Source organism: Notechis scutatus, chromosome Z (genome assembly GCF_049901735.1).
Source record: "Notechis scutatus isolate UNSWTSFEM ecotype Mainland chromosome Z, rNotScu1.2, whole genome shotgun sequence".
Taxonomy (NCBI): domain Eukaryota; kingdom Metazoa; phylum Chordata; class Lepidosauria; order Squamata; family Elapidae; genus Notechis; species Notechis scutatus.
Window position 1 is genome coordinate 39708507 of NC_142025.1, and position 23129 is coordinate 39731635.

Sequence of the window (23129 nt, forward strand, 5' to 3'; positions counted from 1 at the left end):
GATGATGGATTGAACGAAATAATCCCTAAAGCTGCCCATATTTCATAATTGAAAAATGTTCATGGCAAAAATAAGCTAAGTGGATTTAATATCAAACCAGGCAGATGATTTTTCTGGAGCAATAATGTGTCTGATTTTAGACAGTGAACTCTTTTCTAATTCTCAACTTTTTAATAAAAATCAATGTTTTTTTTTAAAATATGAATCTGCTGTATGAATGTATAAGCTTTTAAATGGCAGCAAATGATGTGTTTCTTAAAATCGTATAAACTACTTTGTGTGTCAAAACACACCAGCTGAGTGCAGACCTTACATTCAAAAGATAGAAGACTTGCAAAAAAAAACAGCTACTGTCTCCTACAGTGTGAAACAAAACAAAGTAAACTGAAAGATAATTGTACTTTTTCAAAAGATCTGTTCTTGAAATTTAGCAGCAGTAGCAAAAATAGTCATATATTGCAATTTCAATCCTTTGCCTGATTACTGAGAAGAAAAACCATTGCATTTGGAAGAACTTATTTGCAATAGAGCTATGCTATTTGAAATGATACAAAGGTTTGCAGAAATGTGTACAGTATGTGTGCGTCTTGCTGTTTGAGGGACAAAGAGACAGTTAAATATACAGTTATAACAATACCTTGCAGTTTAATAGTTTCATCTATCCAGCTATCATCTATCCAGCTGTTCAAAGAAGAGAATGAAGATGATTCTGCTTCAATGGAAGTCGGGCTTTCCCAGTAAGAAATTTGAAAAGGGGTGGGTGGAAATCTGTCCTATTTTTTTTGGGGAGGGGGAGGAGTCTGTATTTTGAAAGATCAATGGTCTTGTGACCACAGTACAAATACAAAAGGGACCTTACATTATTTTCATTTATTACATTATTGATCAATCCAAGAGAATGTCTACTGTCCATCAAAGTCAGGCATCACAGGTTAACACTTCATCGTGTATATAGCTCTACTTTTGTAGAGTTCCAAAGTCATATGTCTTAACACCTGTGAATTTTAAAGAAGTATTGATTCTTTGTCTGCACCACAACCATTCTGTGGAATAAATGTTTTCCTTTCCTTGCATTTTTTTTTCACTATTAAATTCAGTAGCTGATATTAAATACAATAAATTGACAAATATTGATAGTGCAGTTAAGTTTATTCCAGTGATAATTGTTATCCGTATTGCAATATGTCATGGAATATGTCAAGTATTTTGCAATATATATTTTACTTCATTAGAGAGCAAGGAAACATTTGTAGATAGAAAGTAATTAATATTTCAACTATAAATCCCTATTTCTGTTCTGTACAACTTTTGTAAATTATAGGAAGGAGGAATTATTTCCTTACTGTTCCCTGCTCCCCACTGTGGGTTTTTGTAAAATCTTCCTTGTATGCATTTTCATGTTCTGATTATTCAATCTGAATCATTCACCGTCAACTGCTAGAAGATTGATATTTGGGATTTTATTGAAAATGAAGCACCAAAGCCTACATTCATATCTGGACACTGACCATCTATCTAGGTAGCCCTCAACATATACCTATTTGTTCAGTGTTTGTTCAAAGTTATGATGGTGCTGGAAAAAAGGGACTTAAAATCTGTGCCTGAAGTTATGGCCATTGCAGTGTCTACATGGACATGTGATTAAAATTTGAGCATTTAGCTGTCCACCCATACTTACGACAACAGGAGCCCTTTAACTCCCCCTATCTATCTTCCTTCCATCTATGGTGTTTGGGGTGCCCCATACCCTACCTTGTGGGATGACAAGCAGCCCAAGAATTGCATGACTCTAGATCTGCTCACAACACTTGGGAAGCCTCAGTTACCATCACCCATCTCACAAGCATTTGTTTGTCCAGTTGCCTTCTCTCCCAATTCCCACATCATTTTTTTTGCTTTCTGTGCCCAGCTATTGGGCTGAAACAAAAGTGCCTCACTACCTTTGCTGTTTCTTTTTTGGACCTGAGGTCACCATCCTACTCTGAATACTCCAACTTCTCTGGCTTCCTACACATAGCTCTCCAGCCTGCCAGGCAGCATACCCACAAAGCCCCAGGAAGTGCCAGCAAGTATTCATTCCCTCGTCTGCCTTCTCTCCCAATTCCTTCAACCAGTCTTTTATTTTTTGCACCCAACTACCACAGGCCAAAGGAGAAGCACTTCTTTGTCTTGCTCTCTTGGACCCAGCTTTTATAGCATGTTTCCTACACATAGTTCCCTGAGCTTTCAGAATGCTGTGTTGCCTTTGGAAAACTTTTGTAAAGATAGTGCAGCTTTACAAGATGGTGTAGCATTCTGAAGCATCAGTGAGCCAGATATAAAAAAAATAGGAGATGGGTCAAAGGTTTCTGCTTCAGGCGGGATCCAAAAAGCACTTCTGAGGCACTTATACTTCAGCCCTGATGGATGGGCCCAAAACAGTGGTGGGATTCAGCCAGTTTGCATCATTTCGGGAGAACCATTTGTTAAGTTTCTGAGCAGTTTAGTGAACTGGTTGTTGGAAGAAATCATTAGGGCAGAGAACTGGTTGTTAAATTATTTGAATCCCGCCACTGGCCCAAAAGGCAAAAAGTTGGTGTGGTTAACTGGAAAAGAAGATAACTAGGTGAATAAATGCTACTAGGGACTACTGGGTGGGCTTGGGATAACTGAGGCTTTCCAGGGGCCTGGCAAGCAGCTCCAGATCTGCACACTTCTATGACTGCTTTCTGCCTCACAAGGTAAGGTACAAGGCAGCAAAAGGGCAGTGATAGGGTGATAAGTGAATGGGAGAAGTTGGAGGCCATTCTTTCCTTTACTGAGGCTTAGGCTGGGAGGGACTAAACTTGGAATAGCTTGGATTGGCTTGGGTGCTTTCTTAATGACCTGCAATTCTCAAGTATTGACTGCGACAGGCAGTGCTGAGATTGTCATCATGGTCACACAATGTCTCACTTTATAATCACACCAATTCATAATAATAACCTTGTCCCCAGATTGTGGTAATAAGTTTAGGATTACCTGTAACTCTTGCCAAACGTGGAATGGAAAAAAGTGCAAAACTTTCTCCTGCTTGAAGTATTTTATCACATTGCATTATATATAAAGTACATCTATGTCAACCATGTGAATATTCAACACCTTCCCTTGTTTTATAACTTCAAGATGGTCTTTTGTAGCAACATGCTAAAAAAATAGTCAAGAACATGATATAAATCTGACTTCATTGTTAAACAGTACAGTTCAATCATGCACTTCCTTGTATTAGGCTTCCAAAATACAAAACTGCCTTGTTGAACCAATAAGCAGAAGTCCACAATTTGAGGCCACCAAAAAATTTAAATATATCCCTCCCCTGGTATTTTTTAATATGGAAGAGGGAAAAGATTAATAAGCTTATGGGAAATAATCATATTAATTTATATTACACTTATCTTTTTTAAAAAATCAAATTTAGTGTTCTTGCAAGCTTTGGACATTACTTTAGCCTCTCTTATAGGTCAGCTCTTCTTCAGAAAATTGAATGCTCATGCTTTTAAATGAAGCACAGTGAAGAATTATAAGATGTGACTAGAAATTATCCTCATTTTAGGTGATGATGCATGTTATAGAATCTAAAAGATGCTCATCATATGGTGAAAGTCTAAGACTAAATACCTTGACTGATTTTGGCCTTCCACCTGTGTACTGATCTTTTATGTTAATATATTCATATGTTCAATGTTTGTTTTGATAAGTATGCATGAGAGCATTTTCTGTAATCTATTACAAGTTATATAGATGACCATTGAAATATTTCAAATAGTTGGGTTATGAAATAGATACTGCAATTACAAACAGCAATTGTTCATCCAGTTTAGGGACTGGTAACTCCTATCTTCATGGACCTTTATAAAAAAATAAGGGTGGGAAAGGAGTGGTGGGCTTTTCTTTTCCACCCTCAAAATCTCCCCACCAATGGGGGAAAAAACATGATTTGGAATTGTTTGGGCTGATTTTAGTGAAAAAGGCTCAGTGAGATCTTTGTCTTCTATTCCCACCCATGACAAATCCAATCCCCTCCCCAAACTCCCAAAACAATGCCCTCCATTCTGATGACATCACTAAGCCATCAGAAATTTGCCAGGGCTGTCCAGCTTTTGGGAGAGAAGATTGTACCTCCAAGAAAACTTACTACTTATCCGTGATCTAACAAAATGGTATATTAAATGGTAAAAAAAAATCACAGTAACTTATGCCTATGTGGCCGTTTTATGTTCCTCATTTCATATGTTTGCATCATTCAGCAACTCAAGCCTGAGTTGTAACTAAAGGGGTTTAGCATGTCAAAATAAAGTTTGGAAATGAAACTGTTTCTTTATTTGATTCTAAAAATATGTCAGATCTGCCCCAATCTCATCCATTAGGAAAGAAAGACCCTCGACTCCATTAAATTAAAGCAAAGGGTTATTTTTCTAAGGGTGTTGGTTGCAGTAAAGTCAGACTACCTCTGAGTTTTTCCTATGTTCAAAAGACACAAAAAAGGTTGCTGACAGCCCATCCCTCCCCCAAAGACCAGTCCATTTCCTGCCAGCTGGAGTGGGAATGTTTTGAGAACGCTGAGATGTTTGGGGATAATCTGCATATTTTCTAAGGGTACCTGGCCTTGGGATGCTGGCACAAACTAGATCTGGCTGCTCGGGTTTGTATCACATCATCCCCCCCCCTCCTGATTTCCCATCATGTACACACACACACACACAGCTTTATTGTCCTTTCATCCTCCCTCCCTTCCTTCTAACCTTTGATGGCAAGATGCCTGTGAGGTGCCAGGCAAACCAGGCAGAGCTGACAAAACAAGAAAGTGGTTTGATAAATTGGGAGAAATGTCCATACTCAGACCACAAAGTGTATTGTTCCATGATTGGATGCTACTCTTAGGCACTGTTGTATTGGAAATGAATGCTTACTCTTAGAGCTGCTGAGAAGACGTAGTAAAGGCATAGCACTCTTAATGGTACTGCTATTGGAACTGGAACATTCAGCAGCATTCCAGGGCTCTGGAATCTAGAGGACCTTCAAGTTCAGCATTCCATGTGTCCTTGAAAAGTAAAAGTGCTCTTCCTTTCTCTTCTCTTCCCATTGAAACTATCACAGAATGTTCAAAAGGAGCATCATATGATTGCAGTAATAGCCCAGCAGAACTGAAGTATTCACAGCTTCCCTAAATTTAATTCCCTTTGGAATCATGGGTCCCAGATTTTGGATGTATTCTGTACATCTGCCTCTTATCATTGCTTAAAGAATATAGTATAGGTTGTATACAGTATAGAAGATAGACATTCATGGCACTACAATTGTATATCCAGTTGCTGACTTGGCATCAACTTTTAGGATGTGTCATTGGGATTAATTAGCCAATAAATACTTCAGAAAATGAGCTCAGCTCATAATGAGTCAAATATCAACTTACGTGACTGGATAAGGAAGAAGTACTATAGTTATGGAGGTCAGCTTTACTGAAGATGGCGTGGGCCCTCACTGAGGATACTGACAAATCTAAATCGACTCTTAATTACATAATTAATTTGAGGGAGGGGCATGTTGCATTGAGCATAGTGGATACTGCTTATCACCACAGCTAAATTTGATGCTTTGATAATCTAGTTTATCTCACATGGAAGGATAGTTGGATAAGTATACTATAGAATCAGGAGACAATGCAAAGTTAGGTTGCAAGGTGAAATTGTGATGATTTGGTATCATAATTCTAAATGTTGACAATTACTGATCTTGATTTATCCTTAAATTCTGCAACAGTGAACCTGTATATGTGTGTGTGTGTGTGTCCGCGCACGCGCACACACACACAATAAAATAAAATGGAACAGTAATCTAGCGTAAGAACCACATTTAAAAATCACAGAAAGATTAAATATTTTTTGGGTTCCCCTGAATTATTTTCATAAATCTGGATGTAATAAGAGGAGTCAGATGCTATATATCTAAATTTCAAAATTACATTACAATAAAATTTGTTGAGAAATCTCTTGGGGTTGCTGATGATGACAGTGATAGGACTTACTGTACATTCACTGTTCTTTAACTTGGGCAACAAGGAGTTGAAAATGAGAAGGTTTGCAAACAAGCTGTGTGGGGAGAGGTGCTGATTATCAGCGAATGATATTTAACTTCAACAGTAGACGGTTGGAACAAAGGATGAGGCATGTGTCTGGCATGGTGGAGGCACTGTTTTCGGGGAGATGGGGAGGGCCCAGCTGTGAGCTTATTGAAAACAGCAGCTGTTGTTGAGCTGACCATTTTAATATGCTGTGCATTATCTCTTTAGATCAGTATCAGACCATGCTGGACCCCTCTGTGTGTTTTACACACATTTATCAATGTAAATTTGACACGTTATTGGGGAATGTGTGTATATAAATTCATGGGAATCTTTCTCACCTGTTTAGCATGCTGTCAGAAGGGAGGTACTGATTTGTTGTTAAAAGACTCATACAAATTAATTTGATGCACATGGCTTCAATATTTAAAGAACATTCATCTTCTGGAGTATAAGATTATAGACAACCAGTTATCCACTAATAAGTTGTTGAATACATGACAATGGCCCTTTAACAAATGTAAACTTTATCCATTTTTTTGCTATTACTATGAATATTTTAATTGTAACTTATATAACAAGTATATAAAGGTGTACAATTACTGTTGCAGGAACTTTTATTAGATATCTTCCATTTCAGAATTTAATGCTAGATGTGTATTAATCCACAAGCAATTATAGTAATAGTGGAGAATCTATACTGTTGTGTCTATTTTTTATTCTTATATCATGCACCATAATTCTTAGGAATTACCATTTAGACATAAATGGATTGGAAGAAGATCTTTCCCCTCTATTCTCATGTGGATAAAAATACTTTGCTCCTATATCCTTTTTGTAAATGCTGGGCAGAAAAGTTCTTGAAAGGTTAAAAAAAAAATTGTGCCTGTTTGCCATTCCTAACACTGGTATGAATTAATCTTGATTTTTGTTATGGACAAGCTGATTGATTTTTGTGTGTGTGTGTTTTGCTATCATCTAGTCACCCTCATGCCTTCACTCATTTTCTCTTGCCCCTTTATTGAAAAGACTCATCCTAAACATATACGTGTTTACCCCACTTTACTATAGAGTATTCTTCATCTTAAACCACAGGGACCTCCATATATGGCCCTCAGATGGATGACATACCAATGGCAAAATGCCAGGATACCTGGTCTGGAAAAATGCTATGCAGATGAATCCTGCCCACATTGCAATGCTAAGGAGTCCCTGGAATCTAAGAGTAGCAGAGAGCTCAGCCAGTCAGGCACTTCCTTTGGGATTACAGAGCTAATGAAGGCCCTGAAGCAGAGAACAGCCCTAAGGGCAGTGTAGGATTGGTTCAGTTTACTGCCATACTCACCTAGGGGAAATAATCTAATTAAAGGTGGTAGACAGCTGCAGCTTATACTGATATACCACTTTTCTTGACATAACTGAATGGGAAGGCAGCAGCTTGCTCACGAGGGAGGCAGAGGAGAAAAAAGAGTGTCATTATTGTTCATACTGTCACCACCACAAATAATAAAAAGGCACTGATGGATGAATGGACTGACATATGATAGGTCTGGGGAAATTCCGTTTCTCTTGCTTGATATCTCTGAAATCTGATGGTTGACCCTGTGTCATTTTTTTGGTTCATCATCTTAAATCCCACTAGCCTAGGCAAATCATCATTGTCCTTTCTGCATATTTGAGAAACACAAGAAATTAAAGGAGAGAGGGGAGAGTGCAAATAAAAATCCCCCTTCTGTATCATAGTGCTATTTTCTTTTCAAATACATAATTTATCTCCACTGGCCACATGCAGTGAACTATACTGTCCCCTCCCCCCAGTTGAACTTTGATAACCATATGGACACCCAGAGATGTTGGGGTTGTCCAAAGGATGTGATTAAAAAAAAAAAAGATGGAAACCACAACAATGCAAATGAAGGTCTGTCTGATTTACATATCAAAACCAAGTAGAGCTTCCATTGTGCTGTTCATGAACATGATTTTGACTTCTCTTACCAAAGAGGAGATCTCTGAATCATATGCAACACTTTTGGATTCATTTCCAAAAAACTGCTTTGAATTCCCCAATACCACTTTCCAACATTTTAAACTATTAATGACTTTTCCTATGTGCAATTGTGTAATTCAGGATCTTATCTAAATTGTTGCAGAACCATTAAGGGACACAATCATGCAATTCTTGTGGACAAAGATACAACCATGGTTTGCCATTGCATTTCTGTTTTTTTTCCATCTCAACACAACCTGTAGTCTTACAATTCTTGTGGGTATCATGTACTATCCAAGCCAAATTCTAAGCTTATAAAAAACCAATCATCTATACATATTGATTTTGTAGTTTGATATCTGACTTAAATATAAACTTGAGCACCAGAAAGGTGAGATTTAATAAAGATAGCATATTCTCCATTTTTTCAAATATTTTTTTTTTTTTGCAATTTTGCTCAGACAACCAGGGACACAGCTGAATAAAACTGAGAGAAAATAGTTTCAGCATAGAAAGTGATGATAAATAAAAGCTACCAAATGCACTATGCCATTCCAGTCTATTTCTTCAAAATATAGCCACCTAATACTGTCCTTGGTACCATCTAATTGAGGTTTATGGGGAAAAGGGTTGTTCCCATTATTTGATTAAGTTTTCCCTGAAGAGTCAGTTTTATTACTTAAAAATGTCACAGATAATTTATCATTTTGCAATGAAGAAGACATGGAAAAAATAATAAAGATTTAAAGTGGATGAATTTCTTTAGAAAGAAAATATGGATGAGTTATTTGAATGAAATGAAGGAAAATGTTAACAGGATATAAAACCTTTCCTAGAATCAACCAAAATATTTCATTAAAACTTTCTGATTTTGTTAGGGTTTTTTTCTGTAGGCTGGATGTTATTTTATACAAAAAAAAGTAAAAAGATCATATTTGACAACTTGGTAGAGAAGCCAGAACATAATTTCAGAAACTTAGAAAATACAGTTTTAGAATGAAAAAGAAATTCTTGCTTTCAAAATTCATCAGAGTGTACATATGTCTCTGTCACAAATTTGTATCATCTTTCCTTTTCCCCAAATAAGTTAGTTCTTCTTTACCAAGAATTAAATGCTACTAACTGGCAGTTTTGTTTAGTATTCTGCTTCAGTTTTCTCAACGGAGTTAATATTATAATTTCATGGAATTAAAAAATGTTTTTAATGGATGCAGTTTAGTTCATCCTCCAGGCATGACTCTGAATGTCATGTTCCAGGGAAATGACACATCAAAATAGTTGCCCCTTCATTATCTTTCTTGAATAAATTGTCTGTTATCGCAGTGATATTTCCATAAAACATCATCCAAATGATGTTGGGCTGAAGCAACTGAATTACAGAATTAATAGATATTGGAAAAATCAGAGAGCTTAAATAACTTGATGCAACTTGAGTTTCAGAAAAAAAAGAGATGGTGGCATTTTAGAATGATGGAAAAATTTTGGAATGAAAGCAATTGTTGATATTGAGAAGCCAGACAGTATCTAAGTGATTAGTTTGTAAAATCTAAACCTGCTGTTTATAAACATACCAAGACTGGATTGCTATATAATATGATTGTGATGTTTTAAAAGGAAAGATATTGTTTTTGTACACAGCAGATTTGTGAAGTTTCCAACTAATCAATCAGTCAGTCAATTCCTTTATTTGCTCACCATAAAGTGAAGCCTAAAAAATACAAAATTGGCTGCTAAATTAATAAACTACAGCTTTAAAGTAATCAATATCTATAAACCGTGTAGATAATCATTACAAAGTTTAATGGTAACATAATAACATGGAAACTATAAGTATAATTTTAAACTATAAGATCTCTCACACAATATTTAAAGTAACTCTAAATGCTATACACTGTAATAAAATGTTACAAAGGTGACATTCTATGCCTTCTATAAAACTAAAAAGCAAGCTACATTATAAATGATTAAACTATATATAAAAGAATTGAAGCCAAAATACAATAATAGGTTGTGTCAGACCAGATTAGTATTTCCTATCCATCAGTTCCATTGAATTTTACACACTGCTACACAGAACTTTTATCACACTGTAGTTTATGGCAGGATCATTGTTGCAAATTATATATATAATATATAAATATACAACTGATATGTATAGCCTAGCAGTTTAGAGAGTAAAGGGTGAATAAATATATTTTATTTTATTTAAAGTGTGAAAAAGTCCTGAATGCTTACAGTTTTAAGCTGTATTTACATGTTTAATCAACTTTTCACTCATAGAAACCATGCAAAATTATTACTTTGATGAAAATTTCTGTAGTCGGATTGAGATGCATAATTTTTATTAATATAACCAAAGTCTTTTAAAGGTTTTGAGTGAGTTTATGTGCTAAAACAAAAACACAACTTGCATTTTCGAGAATGTTAGGATCGAAAGTAGCCAATCAGCAGCGAGCTTTGGCTGACCAATCAAAATGCACAGGGGCTAAATCTATGAGCCAATCAATGTTGTCATACTCTCTGATTATAAATAGGCATGAAAAGCATCAAGAAATTTAATTTAGCTCTGGCTGCAGGCAAGGATGAAGGCCTTTGCTTTCACCAGTACTGAGCAGTGGCATTGCATCATTGTGCTTTATGAAGAGGGTTACTCCTGTACAGAAATAGCCAAGAGAGTGAAATGCCATTGCACCAGAGTGAGCAGAGTGGTTGAAAAATACCAAATAATTGGTTCAATTGATGACAGGCTCTGCTCTGGAAGACCAAGAAAGTTGTCAAAATGGCAAGATCGGTCTCTGCAATGCATTTCGATGGCTGGCAGGAAGCTCACCTCACCTCAGATTACAAGAATTTGGGGTGAAACATGTGATGTAAAAGCATGCACAGGCATAGTGCATTGCAGACTGCTTGCCAGAGGGCTCAAAGGCTGCAGGGTTCGAAGTAAACCTTTGCTCACAGAGGCTCACCGCTCTCATCAACGTGCATGGGCCAAGAAGTATGCCAAGTAGACCAACGAACAGTGGGCCAAGGTCATCTTCAGTGACGAGATTGATTTCTACTTGACTGGAAATCAGTGCAATAAGTATGTCAGAAGATTTCCAGCTGAAGAATTTAGGCCGTACTGCCTGAATCTATCTGTGAAGCATCCATTGCACATGATGATCTGGGGCTGTATCACTGCTTCTGGTATTGGTCAGATACAAATCGTGCAGGGAATCATGGTATGTTGAAGTCCTGGAAAAGACCATGCTTCCTTCAGCTCAGCAACTTGTAGGGAAGGACTTTTACTTCCAGGATGACAATGGTCCTTGTCATTGAGCCAAATCCGTCCAGCAGTGGATTAAAAAGTATGGTGTTTGACTCCTGGATTGCCCAGCTTAGAGCCTGGATTTGAACCCAATTGAGAACTTGGGCCAAGATTGGTTATGAAATAAACAAGAAGCATCCAAAGACCAAGCAGGAGCTGATTGAATCCATTATTGCAGCCTGGCACCACATTGTCACCAAAGATCACATGGAAAGGCTTATACAGTCTATGCCGAAGCGATGCTGCCTAATTATAACAATAAGGGCTGGCCAATTTCATATTAGTAACCGTATTTGGTTACCTAAATGGTCCTTTTCAGGGCCACAAACAATAAAAATGTTAACAAAACATTAGCATCGGCCTTAGTAATTGCAACATGTATGCCACTGGGTATGCATCAGTTAATCTGTTTTCATTCTCATTGTAAGCATGCATTGTAAGCATGCAAGAAAATTCACAATCCCCATCCAAACAGCAGCAAATTGCAAAAAGCTTACGCTTTTCACTTAAAAACCACCAATATTTATTTAAATATAACAATATTTGCACAGCATTTAGCATAAAATATCATAAAATCAATGGCCTATCCAAAAATGTCATAAATCATAAACTGTAAAGCATGCAGGACTTTTTCAAACAGTTGTACATATGCCCCTGTAGAATATGCCAAGAGATGGACATGTTCAATATTTTCAACTTGTCCATCATCCACAAATAAAAAGATACTCCGGGAAGACTATCTCAGGAGAAGCTGTCACTGAACCAAGATGAAAGCTATAAAAGTAAGCACTTCTAGTTGTGTAAGACAAGTAGCAAATTTTACTAGATATATGAGGCTTTCATTAATGAAAAATCCAGTATTCTACAGTAATCACTTACAGTGTATGCTGTATGCTGTAGACTTTAAAAAAACCATATCCTATGGACATTCTTGAATGTAAATGTTGGTTTTCAAGAAAAGGAAGAATATGATCATCACCAGCTTCAGAGTAGAATGGAATAGAGGCCCACCACTGTTTTCCTTTGCTTTCAAGTATCATCACATCTTCTCATGCCTTGTCCATGTTGAATTTGAATTCAGTTAACTTGGTTCTGTGTTCGGGCAGATTCCCATACCTCCTCTTCTCCCTTGCCTTTGTTATACTTCCATGTGTTTACAATTAATAAAGCCAACAATACATATAATTGGGTTCTCCAGGAATGCTGAAACTCAAGTATCTTGAGTTAGAGCTGTGGGATCTTGATCATAGCTTTGTCTGAAAGCAAGGATTACTGTCCATGTGGGTGTTGAATGCTGCATTTTTGGCAGCATTCAACACCCACGTGTTTTGAATGTGTATTTTGCACATTCAAAATAATGGGATCATTACATACAATCACAGCTAAATCTAGTGGTTTATGAGAAGTTGATTCCACAGTTCTTTATTTACTGGTGCTGGATTTATTGAATAGATTCATTAGATCTAAGTTAATGGAGTTTTAGCTCTGTGAGCAGACTAAATTCCCAGTGGATAGATTTCCCACGCATATATGATGATATTGTTTACTGTTTGAGAAAGCATTATTATTGTGCTGGTTTGTGCTTTGGATTCAAAAGCAAAAAAAAAAAAAATGTACGCAGAGACCTGATCCCAGGATAAGATGGAATTATTTTAAGAAGTTGAAGATAGGAACTCTGAGTTTCTCATCCAACATGCTGAGTGAAGGGTAGACAAGAAATGGGAAATTTGCTCTCGATCAGGGCTGTCAAACTCACCAATTGCGGGCTGGATGCATCACGTGATGGTTTACTGAAGGGGGAAAAAGTTGTGATACATCACATGACACTGCTATGACACCGCGAGTTTTACACCCCTACTGTAGATGATGCTAAAATATAACTTCTGGCAAATGCAGCCAGCTTGGCCAGTGGCAAAAAATTGTAGTTCAGCAACATCTGAAGAGCCACAGTTGGAATGGACTGATACATTGTTTTCTGCTACTGGTCTACAAATATCAGACTTCATGCTAAATATGTAACACCAAGATTAACTTATAAGGAAAGTCAACAGCTGACAGTGAATGAGACTAAAACTAAAGTTGGAAGAAATATTTAGAACTGTTCAATTCTTTCAATTTTTTCTCTAGTTCCACATATCCATCACCATAAACAGAAGTAATTACAGAGAAATTATCCACACTGTTGCTTGATGCAGAAATTAAGCTGAGAAATTAAGTTTAAGTTTAACATATACCCAAATTCCCCTTTACAAATTTACATCATCTGTATTTTTGTAATTTACAACCCCTTCCCATGCCCCATACTTAATTCAACATTTGGGAACATGATTGTCATTCAGAAAGATGCTGAACAGGTATAGCACATTGATAAGAATAAGATCAGACATAGTGATATAGTATGCACAGATGTTCAGTTCGCTGTGTGTCTTGCATTAGACAAGAACAAAACTGTTTTGGAGTGTCCTTCAGAACAGCATATAATGTCCTTCAAGGTTCACTTTCCATATTAAAACTGAAAAATGTAAGTTTGCATTTTATACAAGCATGTTGACAGTTTAGTTGGCATGTACTGATAGGCATATGTAATGATAATCAATGAGTGTCTTTCCTGCTGATCTAATCTATAATGTTGACCTTGTACTACAAATCAATAGTAGAAGGGATTCTTTTGGGATCTTTCTATGGACTGTATCTGGCTTCCTATTTGAAAGAAATGGCAAATAATATCATTGAGATATGTATAGAAAATGAATAAACATGTTCTACTGTTTTTCTGATAACAGACACAAGCTATATGAGGGTATTTGGTTATAGAAAACACACAGAGAGAGGGAGGGAGGGAGGGAGAGAGAGAGAGAGAGAGAGAGAGAGATCAACCACATTTCTCTCCTTACCAGATATTTACAAGGTTCATTAGAATGAAGGGAATACAACTAACTTCCTTCTTGTCCATATAGTATAAAACCAGTGCTTCCCCACTTAGTGGCATCAGAATATGAGCCATGCTGAGTAGCATCATTCGGAATAGAGAAGCCACATTCCTTTTGAAACCAGGTTTCTGGTTTCCACAACAGACTTGTTGGAGAGTGCAGAGCAACATTATTGACAAGGTATTCGGTAAACTAGCTAGACCATAAAACTTCACTTCTTGTCTTTTCTCCTTCCTTAACAGCAGAATACAGGTTATGCTTTAATTCTGTTGTTGCATTGCCAATGCACATCCAGTGAGAAGCTAGGCATTGTTCTACAACTCTTGTTGCCCAAACTTCCTAATAAATCGATTGTCTAGTTTTGGATGGTGGACCAGATTTTGAACAGGTTTCTGTTTTAGAATAGGTTATAAATCAACAATAAGTCAGATATCCTTATACCCTCAGGAATAACAAATGCATCACTTTGTGTTGGTGTTCCTGAACAATAACAAAAAACACTCAATTCTTTAGGTTTAATGCCAGGCTGCCACAGCAGTTGCTTGTTGTTGACACCATGTACTGATTAAAAGAAGAACACAAACCCATTTCTTTCAGAAAAAGCGTGGCTTGATGCCATCAGTGCAGCAATACCACAATCCAAGTTTTGGACCTGGAAGTTCAACAAAATGACTGAAATGACTTGCTGACCTGATTAAAGCAGCTGAACCGTGACAGAAATGAAAGAACCTCCATGTTATGCAGCTGACAAATCAAGATTTGATCTTCCTCTCTACCACAGGCAATTCAATAGATCCTCCCATTCTCCCTGCTTGTAACACGAATGCCAGGCCTACTTGAGATTATTTCTATAGCACTTTTAAGTTAGCTGAAAAAAAATCATCGGTAAACCTACTCATAAATGTCAAACAGAAATGGATATAGTTGAAACTGATATATTTTGAGATATGCCGCTTTTATATTGGCAGATAAATCATGTGGAAGAATGAATAGAAATGCAATAGATCATTTACGATCTTTTAGATGGGATTTTTTTCAGTCACTGCATAGAGCACAATGGTGTGTTACCGGGTAAATTCACAACAGAAACAAAAAGTGATTGGCTGTGTATTTCAAAACTTCCAGTGAAGATGTGTATTTAAAGCAATGTTGTGATGACAAATCTCAAATTCAGATAAGGTTATTGAAATCTAAATTTAATAGTGCTAACAGGTAAATAGGGAAGTTTTATAACTATATACAATATTTAGAATAATTAGAGTCATTTTCAGGTAGCCCTCAATTTACAACTTTGAACCTTTAAAGTTACAATGACTTACGACTATTTTTCATACTTATAATTGTTGCAGCAGCCCCAAAATCACATGATCAAAATTTGGATGCTTGGCAACTGACTCATAATTATGACAATTGCAGTGTCCTGGGTTTTGTGATCCCCTTTTGTATTCTTCTGACAAGCTAAATCAGTGGTGAAGTCAGATTCACTTTACAACTAGTTACTAACGTAATAAATATAGTGATTAACATCTGTGGCAAGAAAGGTCATAAAATGAAGCAAAATTAACAAACGTTTCGCTTAGCAGCACAAATGTTGGGTTCCATTGTGGTCGTAAATTGAAGACTACCTCTATTTATAACAATGTGCTTAAAGAATTCCTGGAATTCTTTCTATTTGGAACTTTTAAATATTTTAATGAAACATCTAAATCCTAACACGTGTCAAAGAGGCCTTCACAGTGACTTACAATCCATGGAATATTATTGATTTACCTATGCTTATTTATCTAGTTACCTATGCTTTCTCATTGTATTTATCAGGGAAAAAAGCCTGCTTTACCATTACTGGGAAATATGATACAAGATAAATTGTACAATTTCAACTGAATTTCTTTAGCATATCTTTTTCATATTATTTAGAATCTTAACATTCATTTGAAAAAAACAAAGGCCTTTTTGAAATTCAGTTCACCAATGTATAAATGGTACTATGGAAATAATAAAAAAAACCCATAATCTCCATTTTAACTGGAAAATTAAAAACAAAAAAATACTGGGGTGAGCTTTTAGATAATTTTTTTAAACACAAAATCTTAGTGTACTTTCTGGATAGCTTGATCTAGATAGGTTTATTTATTATATAATTTTGTACTCTGTGGCTTATTTTTCCCCCAAATTGATCAGGTCCTTTGGCTAGTTCTTAGTTAGGTTGTTATGGGAAGCAATGATTGGGCACATTTCACTTCTTTTGCTATTTTTCTCTGGCTTCTGTGAGTTTTGAAGATTTACTGTTTTCAATTTCTCTTGGGTGGAAACCCTCTGTGTATAATCCTTCCTCTTTCTGTACAGTGCTGAATGTGCTATTAATGTGGTTTATATGGTAATGGAAATGCCTTTGCCGGATTGAAATCACCTCAGTTTATGGGAGCAAAACTGAGAAACGGGACTTGATTTTCTCATTAATGTATCATTTTGGAAATGAAGTACATGAGTTCCTTTTGTGTAATTTGTTTTGAAAGGTGAAAATAAAAATAAGTAATTGGACCTGGTGCGAATTAGTTGCATTGGCTTTGAAAGACATCACCTGTGAGCAGACATTAACACCTAGGTGCATTATTTAGAATAAGTGAAAAGTTGATAATTAAAAAGGATCATTAAATTCTATTAGTTCAATGAGAAATTCTCTTTTTCTTGTTAAAGATATATATTTTGTTCTTGTATGCAGAATGTAATGTTTTAATTATCCAAATGTTAATTAGATTTCCTCCCTATATTTTAAAGTATGCTGTAAAATGACTCTAGTATTGAGTAGTTCTTGGAGGGGGAGAATTAAATTCAAACCAAGATAAATATAAACTTCTATAAAAACAGAATACAGTTATATGGATCTCTTTCCATTCTTTAGGCTGGATAATTTGTTCATGCAAGGCAGAAATAAGCATTAGGATCATTCCTGTTTTCCTGGTAAAATATTTAAGGCTGCTCATAATGACCATGATTTGAATTAGCTTCATTTGAACGAGTCATGGCCATTCATAAAATACATGGAGATAAAAAAGGAAGCATACAAGTTACAAGCTTTTGCAGATGATTTGGTTTTTATTATAGAGAACCTGCAAGAAATGGGACCCAAATTAATAAAGAAGATTAGGTTAATGTGGCATGATTGAAAATAAAGAGAAAACTAAAATTTTAGTCAAAAACCTTACTGACAAACAGAAAAAAGTTTTAATGGAAAAGATAGACATTCAGACAGTAAAAAAAGTAAAATACTTAGAAATTACCTTTCAGTATAACCATAAAAGAAGATAATTCTTTAAAATTAATACAGCAAATTAAACTGGATTGTTAGGAAGAATAGCCACCATCAAAATGAATATCTTATGGAGGCTGTTATACTTATTCCAAACAATTCCAAAAAAGCTGGAAAAGAAATACTTATAGGAATTAAATAGAACAGTATCAAAATTTATTTGACAAGGTAGAATGGCAAGAATAAGTCTGAAATTACTACAAGACTCTAATAATAGAGGAGGCTTTGCGTTGCCAAACTGGGAATTATACTACCAGGCAGCTGCTCTTCTTGGTTAAAAGAATGAATAACTCTGAGCCATAGATGACTATGAACTTTGGAGGGATATGGTTTGCAACTGGGGTGGCATACCTTCCTAAGGTATGGGAACAATAAAACACAAATATTTTCATGGACATTATATTTGAAACACTTTGTTTTCAATATGTGCAAAAATCAAGGAGAAACAATATTTGAAAATACCAGTCTGGTTCTCCATGATGGAGGGGCACTGACATACCCAAATGTGATAGATATGGGAAATATAGTTAGATATAAGGATATTTTGAATGAAAAGTGGAAATTGAAAAACAAGCAGGAATTGAATAGACAAGGGATAGACTTAACATGGTGGCTGTATGTACAAATACAATCTAGATATTAAAAAGATGCTAAAATATATGGTTTTCATAAAGAACCAATAGAACTGGATTAAATTTTAACAGGACCAGAGGAGAAACTAATTAAAAGTTATATAATTATTTATTGAGTAAATAATTGGAAGAAGAGCAAGTAAAAGAAACCATGATAACATGGGCCAAAAACTTTAGGCACTCTATAGAATTGGATAAATGGCAAACATTGTGGGACAGAAACTATAAATTAACAATGTCCACTGCATATAAAGAAAATTTATACAAAATGTTTTATAGATGGCACTTCCCTGCAGCAAGATTAGCCAGGATGTTTAAAGATATGTCTGCCAAGTTTGGAAATGAAACCAGATCCCGGGTTTGTACTACCACATATGGTGGACATGTCCAAAATCAAAAAAATATTGGACAAAAATACCTGGATAGAAAAAAAATGATAAAGGAACATATAGATCTAAAACTGGAAATATTTCTGTTGGGCATTATACCAGAAAAAGACAGTAAAAGGATTGTTTATTTAATAGTACATATGTTAACAGTAGCGAGAATCATGTTTGCACAACATTGGAAGGGTGAGGAGATCCCTACAGAAGAGAAGATAATCGTAAAAAAATCTTAGAATGTGCAGAAATGAGTAGACTCTTGAAATTAAAGAAAAGAAAGACACTTAATATTTTGAGATATGGGATTTGTTCTATCTATGATTAAAACAGGGATACAGAAGTTAGAACTTTTAAAATTACAAGAGAAAGATTAATTTTATCATTATGGATGATTACTCTTAGCTATTATTAATTCTTATTAGTATTAATAATTAATATGTATTAATATTATGAAGGAAAAGCACTGGTACTATCTAAGATAGTAGCTGGAGAATATCATCACTATTATGATATTGAATATTGTTCAAAAGAATTGTAACCAGAAAACACACTGTCTATATGGATATTGAATATGTTGTTGTTGATGATGATGATAATAATAATACTAATACTAACAATAACAACAACAACAACAATAATAATAATAATAATAATAATAATAATAATAATAATAATAATAATAATAATAATAATAATAATAATATATGAATAAATAAAATAGCTCCCTTTCTGTTCCACTGTACATTTTATTTATGTGGCAAGTTTCAAGGGCATTAAATGAGAGGGTTTATCTTTCATATCCTAATACTCAACAAAGTAGACTTAAGCTGAAAGAGGGCTTCAGCAGATGTGCCCTCCCTGGCTGATTTATCCTGTAACTAACCAAGTAGCTGCAGCTGATCAGGATAATCAGCACTAACCAGTTTCCTGGTGCATCCAGAACACCAGCTTCCATTAACCTTGTGCTTTTCAGGGCCATTTCATAGCTAGCAGCACCAAAGATGAGGAAATCTAGCAAACTTATATGACAAACACCCAGGTGAAGGAGGTTGTAAAAAAGCATGTTGTGGAAAGTTCTCAAATATGACATGAAGCCACTTGATGGAAGAAATCCTGTGTAGGTAGTAATACTGGTGGTTCAAGCTGAATATCATGAATGTTGTGTGCTCATACAAACTCTATCCAAAGAGGTCTTATAAAGAAAACTTATTTTAATGAGTCACCACAATCCAGGATACTATTTCATCTAGTCATCTAGTAACGATACCACAAACAATATGCACATGGCTAGTTTTATCATATTGTGGGCTATCTCTGGAAAATCCATGAGTGAGCACTGGTTTTAACTGGGAAATTCATATCTGTCTTTGCCCTGTGAAATCCTATTAAACTTAAACAAAACTGAAAACTATCAGATGAAGTATGGGACTTTTTCAGAGTTCTGCTGTTATCATTTTGGTACTGTTGATCAAGTACTGTATCAATGATATCTGGAGTTTGAGTTTAAATATGCAAGAAATTAGTTATTTGTCCAACAAGTTTTTATTGTTGTTAAGGCACAATTTTATGGATCTAACCTCTATTTAAAACCAAAATATAGTGCTGTACTTGATATACAAAATCCAATTCCTGTATAATATGAATGTTTTTGAATTACATTTCGCTCTGTTATATTTTTGTGTTCCTTATTGTAAAAAATCCTTTAGAGAATCCATATTGATACTGCTAAATAACATATTTTGAAAATCTACAATTCTCAGCATTATTGTATTGGTTGGCTAGCAAATTATTTTTTGTAGACAGGTTTCCTCTAATTTTCTCCTAGAGTCTCTATAATATATTTAAATTTGATGAATGGAAATTGCGGTCAGCTGGATCTCACATATGGTTATTCAAGGAGATTCATTAGCAAGTGCTCCAGACAGAATAATTGATTATGTAAGTTGTTTTAAACCATAGGGAATGTATCTGAACTTTCACATTTGGTCTCCTACTCTAATATTTTTTATAGATACATTTCCTTATTTGTACTGAAAATCATCAAAGTATATAAAGTTAAAATAACCCAGAGGATTTATACCACCTTGAAACAAATTATTCAAGAAGAAGTTCTGCACAATTAATTAATTCCTCTTTCTGTTTGCTTCCAATGTGGTATCCATATTCATTGCCATGAGTGACGGCCTTGCAAACTCATTAGAAGAGCTGTTGACATTGTTTGCGGCTCATTGTTACACTACTCATTTGATAGGCTAATCAGTTGCATTATACATATGCATTCAGAAAGATAAGCCTCCCTTAGCCATCAGTGGTGGATATGACATGATAAATTGTACAAATTCAGTTGAATTTCTTTGGCATATCATGTTCATATTATTTAGACTCTTAAAATTCATTTGAGAAAACAAAGTCCTTGCTGAAAATAAGGTTCCTAATTAAAGTTCCCAAAGAAAATTAAAGAAAAAACAAAACAAAAAAACCCCAAAGTCAGTTTGGTTTAGGGATTAAAGCACTAGGCTAGAAATAGAAAACTGAGAACTAGCCCCTCCTCCCCATTAGACGTAAAAGCTGGCTGGATAACTGAGACAGTCACTTTCTCTCAGCCCAGCTCACCTGATAGGAATGTTGTAAGGAAAATAGGAGGAAGGAATTTTAGAGATGTTAATTGCCTTTTATCTTTTATCAAATAAATCTTGAAAAAAAATCTCAATTTTTATTATCAAATTAAAAAAGAAATATTGGGATGAGAATTTTTAGACAAGGACCAACTAAGATTTTTTTAAAAATCTCAGTGAACCTATGAAATAGCTTATGTAGATATTAATAATAATAATACTTTATTTGTGGTCACAGACCAAAACACAAGTACAACAAAAGAAGAACATGGGAAAATTAATCATGAACAATTGGTCACCAAAAACTTGACTAAGGGGAATTACAGCATTCTCCTCTGAAGGTTACAGCTCTTCAAAAAAAATTTGGAAACCTGAGAAGTGATGTATGAGGAGCCATCCCCTAGACCAGGGGTCTCCAACCTTGGCTACTTTAAGCCTGGAGGACTTCAACTCCCAGAATTCCCAGCCAGCTTTGCTGGCTGGGGAATTCTGAGAGTTGAAGTCCTCCAGGCTTAAAGTTGCCAAGGTTAGAGACCCCTGCCCTAGACAATATAAGAACAAATTACTAACATTGGGTCTAGAAGGGTCTGTTTCAAGGAGAGACAGTAACTTAGATCTGCCTGCATTATACATAGGGCAATATAAAAGGACATGCTCCACAGTTTCAACCTCAGCTCTGTCACAGGGGCATAGCCGTTCGTTAATCCGGAGCCTCTTAAATCACCCATCCAGTAGTGCTGAGGACAGAACATTAAAGCGAGCTAGGGAGAAAGCTCTTCTATATTTGGAAATGGTTAGAGTGTAAAAATAGGAAGCCATCCTCAATCCGTAATTATTAAATTGGCTGAAGATCAGAGGGGAGCAAGTTTTGTTAGCTCTGGCTCGTAGATATTGCAAATCAATGTCCACAAGCCGTTGGACTACCCTAAATTGGGCGTCCTTAAGGCCATAATCTCCCAGGGCATCCCCCGTAAAACCTAGCAGGTATAATTTCTTCATCAGCTCCCTCTCCCAACAAGAAATATGAGAGTCAGCAAATGCCAGGGAGAGGTAGCTACCAGGAACTTGCCAGAAAGAGCACCCGAAACCACTGATCGAGTGCCCAGTTCCAGGTACATCGGAGCAAAACCAACACAAGGAGGAAGACCCAGAAGTTTTCTAAAAAAGACAGCCTGGGTTCTTTCAATAAATCCTTGAAGCCCCGTATCCATATAGGAATTCCGTAAAGAGTGTGAGCCAAAGCTTTGGCTTTGTAAATACGTGAGCAGAAGGAATAAACTGGCCTCCTTGGGTATAAAAAAATCTTAAAATCTGAGGCCGAATTCAGCACCTGGGTTCAATGTCTAGTCCAAGCACCGGTGTTCTGAAATTGAATATCTAAATACTTAAAATGGAAAACCTGCTTAACAGCATTACCATTGATAGCCCAGTTATACAATTTCTGGGCTCTAGAGAACACCAATACTTTGGATTTGTCGTAATTAATAGACGTGGTTCTCAGCACAGTAGGACCCGAATGCAGAAAGTAATCGTTTCAGACCTGGCCTTGACAATGAAAGGAGGGCCGCATCGTCAGCATAAAGGAGAAGCGGGATCTTCGTAGTTGACAACTTTGGGGCGTGGGACTCAATACATCCAATGTGAAAGGCCAAGTCAGATAAGAATAAATTAATCAAAAGAGGAGCCAGAACACAACCCTGCCTTACTTCATTCTTAATCGGGATAGGATTTGAAAGTTCTCCCTGCAGACCACACCTGACCTGGTTGTACAATTAGGAACAGAAGACATCTATTGATAGAACTTTTGAGCAGTTTTGACCACAACAGTCCCCTAGGGACTGAGTCAAACGCTGACTTTAGGTCGATAAAAGCAGTAAAAAGTTTGC

At 35.9% G+C, this 23129-nt stretch overlaps 1 protein-coding gene across 3 annotated transcripts in view; it reads left to right on the plus strand.

Moving 5' to 3' along the window:
- THSD7A (thrombospondin type 1 domain containing 7A) overlaps window positions 1-23129 on the plus strand; it is a 253626-nt gene that overhangs the window by 876 nt on the left and 229621 nt on the right. The gene's annotated exons all lie outside the window — the stretch shown is intronic.